The sequence below is a fragment of the Solanum pennellii genome, chromosome 12, assembly GCF_001406875.1.
Source record: "Solanum pennellii chromosome 12, SPENNV200".
Taxonomy (NCBI): domain Eukaryota; kingdom Viridiplantae; phylum Streptophyta; class Magnoliopsida; order Solanales; family Solanaceae; genus Solanum; species Solanum pennellii.
In genome coordinates, this window is record NC_028648.1 from 55,621,627 (window position 1) to 55,630,419 (window position 8,793).

General features: G+C 29.1%; 1 long non-coding RNA gene across 1 annotated transcript; it reads left to right on the top strand.

The window, feature by feature from the left end:
* The first annotated feature begins 5,115 nt into the window (after positions 1 to 5,115).
* Positions 5,116 to 5,693, top strand: LOC114075393. The gene is made up of 2 exons (XR_003575844.1): positions 5,116 to 5,405; positions 5,501 to 5,693. It is a non-coding gene; the product is annotated as an uncharacterized LOC114075393 (long non-coding RNA).
* Positions 5,694 to 8,793: the final 3,100 nt, after the last annotated feature.

An 8,793-nucleotide genomic window follows, 5' to 3' on the forward strand; every position in this document is an offset into this window, starting at 1 on the left:
CCTACCAGCCCCCTCCCTCTCCCCCCTCAAAAAAACTTTATTACTAGCTAACACTTTATCACTTTTTTTTTATTTGTTTTACCCATTTTATTCATTTAACTACCCATTTTTAAGTGGGTAATATGGGTACTACTCGTTCTTTATCTTTTTTAAATGAGTTGAATATCAAAATTCATTTAAAATGGGTAATATGAATGGATGGTTATAATATTTACCCATTTTGCCACCCCTAATTATATGCTAAAATAGTTCATAAAAAACTAACATATTAAATCTCAAAAAGTCGTAGTATTACCTTTTCTAGCCGATCTATGGGAGAAATGAACAAAGCATATTTCTCATAGTTACTAATATATATAACTTTACCGAAAAAATTTTAATGGAGTAAAAATATTTTCAAACACTCAACTTGATAAAATTTTGACAAATATTTACTTGTTAATCCGACTTTTTTCCTCACTATTCAGTCCATGTAAAAATATTATAGGTCTGTATGGAAAAGAACCTGGTAATTGGAATTTGTGTAATTAATAGAGTAGTAATTACTAACATATTAATTAAAAAGTCTAGTAATTATTCTGATGTGTTTATTTGCCTCATTGTATCTACATTGTAGTTACACATGATCTGTTTAGATATCACGGTTTAATTACACAGTTTTATTTGGATTCACAATTACAATCATAAAATTATATAGAATTTTAAAAATAAAAATTAATCATGAAAAATTTATACTAGATAGATAATAAACTTTATAAATCATATTAAATTAAATATTTAAGATACATATTATTTTTTGAAATATATTAATTAATAAACATATGTTCTTAACTAATATTACGAAAAAATAATTGATTTATATTTTTCAAATTCATATATTTCAATTGATAAAGTTTGACGTGTAATTCTATGAATATTTTGAAATGCATGTTTGATAAAATATTAATATATAAATAAATTGTCATAAATTATTCAATTGTTTCACAAAAAGATAATGTATCAAATCTAATTAAAAAATGACTTGCAATGTGCATTCAATATTAATAAAAAAAGACACTGAAAATATAATATAATTTATTAATTCAAAATGAAAAAGTTAACATAATAATCTTATTGCGAATTTCAGCATAGCATACATAAATATGATCTAGTTTTATTTTTTTTAATAATGTAAATCTATAACCTTAATTAACAATAAATTCTATTTTAATTAAAATGTGGAATACTAATAAAATTATGCTTATAAGAAAATAAGAATGACATAAAGAAATTGATAATACAAAAAAATTGCATAGAAGAATAAAAATAAAAATAAAGAACTTAAAATAATATAATTAAACATTTAAAAAAATAGAAATAAAAAGAGGAAATTTAAGTAATGAGCAGTTAATTACCAGCAATTCACAATCTCTACCCTTGAATATGAGAGTGTAAGCGAAAATTTCATCTATGGCAAACTGAATTTATGAAATAACATTATGTGGGTATACTTTACATAATTACATTTTATGGGTATAGTTTAGTTTGTTATGCAGCTTTTTATTTTGTATTAAACGTTGTTTTAATTGGTACTATATTTTACTTTTCCAATTAAATAGTAACAATAGCCCTAAATATGATAACAAACATTTACATAATCCCACAATTTAAGCTAAACATTCAAAATCAAATATTTTCTCAAAATAGAATTCTATTGCGACTGAAAATTCATACAAACTTGTTTCAGGGAAATTAAATTTTTTAATGTATATAAAATTTATATACAAATGTAAATAAATTGAATACAAATTATTGAATTCGCACCAAATTTTAAAGTAATTATTATATACATATACAATTAAAATATGAATACAATACTTGTATACACACAAATCCGTGAAGTAGTTTTGTGTATAATAATGTAAAATACAAAAAAAAAAAATTGTGGTCTAAAACAAATTATTACACAAATAATTGTACCATATTTTTTAAGTAACTATTTATATAAATATATATATATAGCTAGTTGAATATAAAAAAATTATATAATTATAAACAAAGTTTATGTAGAAATGTACATAAAATGAATATAGAAATATACAAAAAATTGTATATGTATAAACAAATTTATATACGAATGTAAATAAAATGAATATAAATTATTTGATTTGTATTAAATTAATACTATATACATTTATAAGTAACTGTATATTATAAACAAAATTTGAATATATTACTTGTATATACACAAAACCATCAAGAAGTTTGTATAATAATGTAAAATACAAAAAAATTGTAATTTAAAACAAATTATTATACGAATAATTTTATCATTTTTAAAAGTAATCACTTATAAACATATATAACTAGTTGAATATATAAAACATAAAATATGTAAATAACAATACAAAAGATCTTGATCAGTTTTGTATATAATAATTCAATGTATAAACAACTATATACATATCATTCAAACAGGTAATTCTTATAGATTGATATGAATCTCCCATTCTAATTTTTGAACAACCTGCAATCATATAAGAAAGAAAGAATTTTAAAAAAAAGAATATGAAAAACTAAGAAGCATAATACATATACAATTGTTGATGAAGGAAAAAAAATTGATTCATGGGTTACCTGCGAAAATTAAGAGCAAGATGGAAGGAAGAATGTGAAATTTTATCATATTTGAAATTCAAAATAGAGCGGAGGAGTGATTTTAGGAGAAAGATATGTAATGGGGATAGAAGAGCTAAAATTAATTTTGTATAAAATTATATATAAAATCATAAATAGGTATTTCAGTGTTGGTATACAAATAGATTGTTGGTATACAAATAGGTGGTGGTCCCATTAATTATGACAAAAAAATAAAACTATTATTATTGAGGGTAAATAAATTAAATTATACCCTTATTAATTAATTACAAAGATTAGTTTGCCAGCCCATGTAATGTTCCTTTTAAAATATTAGGGTATGTCTGAATTTTCACCAAACATTATAATCTATACAAAAAATGATAGTATTTTGTTGAACATGTAATGCCGCTTCTTTCCCACAAGGATTATCTCACCATAGTCTAACATGTAACATAATACAACTTTGCACTTATTGTAACATTTGAAGTCAAAATACTAAAGTAAATATTACTTACTAATATTACATTTCTGCCTGAATTAGGTATGAACTCACCTTATATGCCTATATAGATAGAACTGATATAACTTATTTCTCCAAATTTTTGGTGGTCTAAAATAAATATTTTTTATTTTTATGGTATATTTTGCTCATGGAAATTTGTTCCACTAAGTCAACTTTCGCTAATATAACTAATCTTACATTGACAGGATCAACCAACTTTAACCTATCCTATTCTGTCAATCAAATATTAGGTTAATATGTAGCACATATGAATCCATAAGAAACCTTATTAAATATTCCAATTGGGTTGTAAAACTTCATTTTAAAATCTAAGCTAACTTATCCTATTTTTTCTATCGACCTTAATGATCTTTAGACATGTGATATAAGTTGTTGAACATGTAAATTGGCTTATTGCCAACAAATTTACCTCTCAAATCCCTATAGAAGAAAATAATGTAACTTGACGCTTACTAATGTACTAAAAGTCAAAATGGTGCCATAATATTTAATAGAGTAAATTTCTAGTAGATACTTTTATAATATTTTGGACCACCAACTTTGAGGGGATTGAACTACAGAGTTATTCTAGTATTTCTCAGTATAACTTATTTACACAACATAGAGTGGAACAAATAAAACATATATTACAACCAAAGGATGTGGTTTAATGGATGGCTGCTTCTTCCTTAATTAGAGTTCTCGTGTTCCTTCCTTTGATATGAAAAAATTGTTGGTTGGGAGCACTTTTCCCTAAATCTGACCCTATGTGTCGCCAATTAGATATATCCGATTTCTAACGTTTGTACTAGACACCAAATGGAAAATCAAAAAATCACATATTGTTAGAGTGGTAAATTATTGTATAAAGATGTACTAAATTTATTCATCGTAGTCAAGTTAAGCTCAGCATTTACCCATATATTTACTAGGTCGTTTTCTCAATGTCACTAATCCAAAAATGTAGAAATGTATGTTACCCCAACTAACCCACTAGAAACCTTTTAAAATATTCAATTTCGATGGTAAAATTTCATTGAAAAATAATAGGGTACTTCTCTTTATTGGTTGATCCACATCAATAGTACTCTTAGTTATTGAACAGAATAGTGCCTATAAAGTTAGCTATTTCCTGAACTTCTTGGTCAAGTTTAACTCTGTATTGACCTGCCTTTTACAATATCACCTCACTGTGACTCATCTTAAATAGGTATATTATATAGCCCACTTTTGTTATTAAAAAGAGAAAATCGTATATAATGACAAACTAATAAATCAAATTAAATACTACAACCACACATTGATTTAATTGTGCCCTGTAACAAACTGTTTGTCAGTCACCTCCCTCTCTCAAACTCTCGCAAGCCACTCTCCCTTTCTCGCTCCATCTCACTTTTATACAAACACAAATGTATAAAATGTGTTTGTATTTGTATAAAGCTAGAAAAATTGTATGTATACATATATTTTTGTTCTCTTCTCCCGCATCTCGCTTGTCACCCTCGCCTCTATCTCCTATACAAACAAAAACGAAATGTATAAATTATATTTATGTTTGTATAAAGCGAAAGTTGTATATACACCTGAAAATAAATATATCTTCGTCCTATACACTTATAATTATACAATATGAACATTTCCTTGCCCAATATTCTTTTATGTTTCTCTCTTTCTCGTTTTATACATACACAAATTATACAATTGATTTATATACAACTTCTTTCTTTTGTATATGTAAAACGAATTATACAGTTGGTTTCATTGTATATGTATAGAGAATTATAGAATTGATTTTTTGTATAGGTATGGAAAATTATAATATTTATGTTTGCTATGCAACACAATTAACTTTGTTATAGCATACAAATATGAATTTTGTGTTTGTTATATGGGAAAGTTTCTCAAAAATAAATTGATGGGCAATCCCTTTAAATTGAAATAGGACCAAACAACCAAGACCAGGCCCAAAAAGGAACTCGGTGCAAGAACTGAAATCTACCCTACTCTAAATTAGGAAACAAAAAAAAAATACAACTTATGAAAGGGAAAAGGGGACTGGTCATTTTCTACAGCTCAAACCCTAGACTAGGAAAGGGGATCATATTTTTGCATCAGCATTTCGTGCTCCAGCTTCGGGAACCTTCACCAACAACATGAAACGCCTCAATTTGTACAACACAATTTCAGTATATTTCATATCGAATGTTAATTAGTCTCACTAACATCATGAAATCATCATAATCAAAGACTTCTCCAACTCAATTTAATTTAGTCGATACTTCAAGTCGGTCTCCCTCCCTTTGATTGTATTACTGAATATCTGAGTTAGCAATTTACCTAATTCAGACCCTCGTATGTTTCATCTATAAACTTTGACAGGTTGAGCTCATCAAGGATATAATACCACTGTCTAAGGCCTTCAAAAAATAATACTTCTATCTTCCTTAGGTATTATTCGATTACTGGTAACCTGCTCAGTGCTATTTCATCAACGTACCTCTGTATTTGATTTTCGTCTGTCCATTCAACTTCTACATTTGATTGTATTATCTTGAACTTTATGTACAACTTATCCATCTATCCTGCTATTATATCATCCACTATGTGCAAACTTTCCATTATATAGTTGTTTTATAATTAGATTAGGAATTTATCTTTTGTCCATGTTTAATAAGGTCTTAGCTTCAGTAGGTAACACCTGGAAATAATTATACCATTCCATAAGAAAATCTTTCAAAAATTTTAAAAATTATAGTAATATTAAAACATGGCTTAGATATCAAAAGATGCTCTACGGTGTTCTACTCATGGGTTTCTGGGTAATGTGATACTTCAATATTATTATCGGAGTTTAGACTAAGTGAACAAAGTAGCTGACCAGCTGGACCGAGAAGCGATAATGTTACAACTATTTCAGGTAGCCTGGTCTTCTCTTGATGAAATAACAAAGATGAATTGGGCGTGGTATACTCGAGAGGACCAAATGACTCCCTTAAATGTAGGATGGAAAAAGAGCATCTCGACAAGTAGAAAGAGCGGAATGAGGGTAAACATCTCATAATTCAAAATAGCTAGGAATGAGCTAAGAAGCAGAAATTTATCCCTTTTGGAAAGAAAAGGGAAAATTTGGAAAATTTCCTAATTTTAAAAAGTGAGATTTGGTCATTTTTAAAAATTCATAACATCTAGCTTAGTATGAGTTATAGGTAGTTCTTATTATGGTTTGAAATACCTTGGAAATATCTTTCCAACGGCGCCGAGTTCGCACAATTTTTATATCGTATGAGGGAGATACACTTTTCGAAAGTTGGGTTGTTGAAGAAAGAAAAGTTTAGTTCCAGATTTTAGTATGGGTGAAATAGTCTTTTTACTCATTTATTTCCTAAATCGTTTTAAGGGTTTCATTGGGGAAAAAGCAAGTTTTGGTCAGATTAGACAAAGTATTATCATGCTTAGGTCTTTGGAGAAAAGAGAAGAGAAGAAGAAGAGGGAGAAAGATCAAGATTTCGCCAAGAACGCCAATAGATTCTATTGGAATTCGTCGGGGGTGATCCCTTTTTAGGTAAGTGAGATATTTCGTGATGAATTAATTCATCCACACATCAATATTGGTTCAGCTTTGTAGTTTCAGAGTTGTTCATATGATTTGAAGTGAGTTCTTTATAAATCTTGTCGAATTCCTTTTGGTTCAGTTGATTGAATACCCATTGATGTTGATTAGTAGTTTTCAATGTAGTTTTTGACTTATATCTATTGGGTTATGATAGCATCGATGATCCTAAGGGTTTGGAGATAGAACTATGGAGGTTTAGGCATTTTGGGATTTAAAAACGAGTTCAAAAATCTACTAGACGCATCTTGGCTAGCTAGGCGCGTCGCGCATGTAGTGAACCAGAATTTGGCCTCAGTCAACTAGGGCCGATGCGACACGCCACCAGTGAGCCATAACCAAGCCTCAATCTATTGATGTTGGCGCAGCGCCCACTAGTACTCCCATATCAACATATTTTCCAGTTTTTGTTGTTTAGTCTTTTCAAGTTCTTCGAAGGTACATTAACATCTTCCAATGATTCTAATTACTTCAAATGATTTATAAACACCTATAAATGATTAAAGAACTCAAATCATAACCTTGAATCCATGATTCAATTAAAGGAAAGCTAAGATCAAATTCAAGGAAGTTAAGAGTCAAGTTTAAAGTACGGAAGTAAGTCATAGTAAAGTTCTTAAAGGTTTTCAAGCGTCTTATTTAAAACATTTTAACTTTGTTTTAAGACTCAAGTTTCAAACTAAGTAACGAGTAAGTTGAAGTTTTTTTCTTCAAAGGTATATGGGGACTGAGTATTCCCAAAGACACTTAAATTGTTTTAACATTTAACTAATAAGAAAACTTTGATTTCCAAGGAGCCTTAGGGCAAGTTATCAGAAAAGAGCTTTCTAAAAGAAGCAAGCAGAGAAGATATGATTTCAAATATAGCTTTGACCTATGAATTTTGAGAAATTATCTCAAAACCACAAAATCAATATGATTTTAAAACATAAGAGACAACATATTTATTGGAGTAGTATTGAGCACCGATATGGGGGATAATTTAGACAACTCGAAAACCCCATAAACCATGTAGCCACCATGGGAACAAAAGGTTCATACTTTTTAGATGAACCCTTTTCACATACACTAGTGGATCCATAAGGCAATTCAGGTCTTATACCTTTGGCCAGGTATAGGATGTGTTGGCAGCGTGAGGTAGACCGTTGTGTAATCACTGTATCTCTTAAGTGATTGTTGTTGGTTAGAGAAATTCACACAGAAGCTATTGTATATTTTTATACATCAGTATATTTGTATTTTATATACATCTTAGAGTAAGTTGTATTCCTGTATACATTTAGAGTTACAACATGGTTCCAGATAGTTTTTTTTACATTGCACTTACTTTTAAATTGCATTATATTGAAATGAGTAAGGTAGTCATGAATTGATCAGAGCCAAGGTAAGCGTTCCGTCTTACTCCTTTTTAAGCTTAAGTTTTATAAGCATTTCAACTCGCATACTCGTACATTCAATGTACTAATGCCAGTTGGACCGCGTCATATTATGACGCAGACGTAGGTAACTACGATCATCATTTGGCATACGGCTGATCCAGTGAGAAGATCTGAGTCAGTTGGCAATCCTCCCTTAATTCCGACGGACATCCTTATAATTTAATTATGTGCTTCAGTTTTCAGTTATTAAGGGGTCCTGTCCCAACATTCATCTTTACTTTAGAGTCTCCATGCATAGACAATGTAAGTTTTCATTGGTCTTTCATTTCATTTGTAAAGACTTGAAGTTACGATTTTGTATACGTACTAATTCAAAATTAAATCTTCAGTTATATCCTATGCTTAAGTCTTCCATTGATTTAAGTAAGATAGAACAAGGGTTCTCTCAAGTCCATCAATAGTCACTAGGTGCCATCCATGTACAGGGTGTAGGCTTGGGGTGTGACAATGAGAATATTAGAAATATGATGTCCCGAATGGAGTTCTTGAGAAACAAGTGCTAGAAAGTGTTGTTGACACATATATGTAAATAATGTGTTTAGAGTTGAGGAGGGTTCTCACCCAAGCTATTTAAAGTCGGGTGTGAATCAAGGTTTGAAGACACATAATAAAGAATAGAGGAT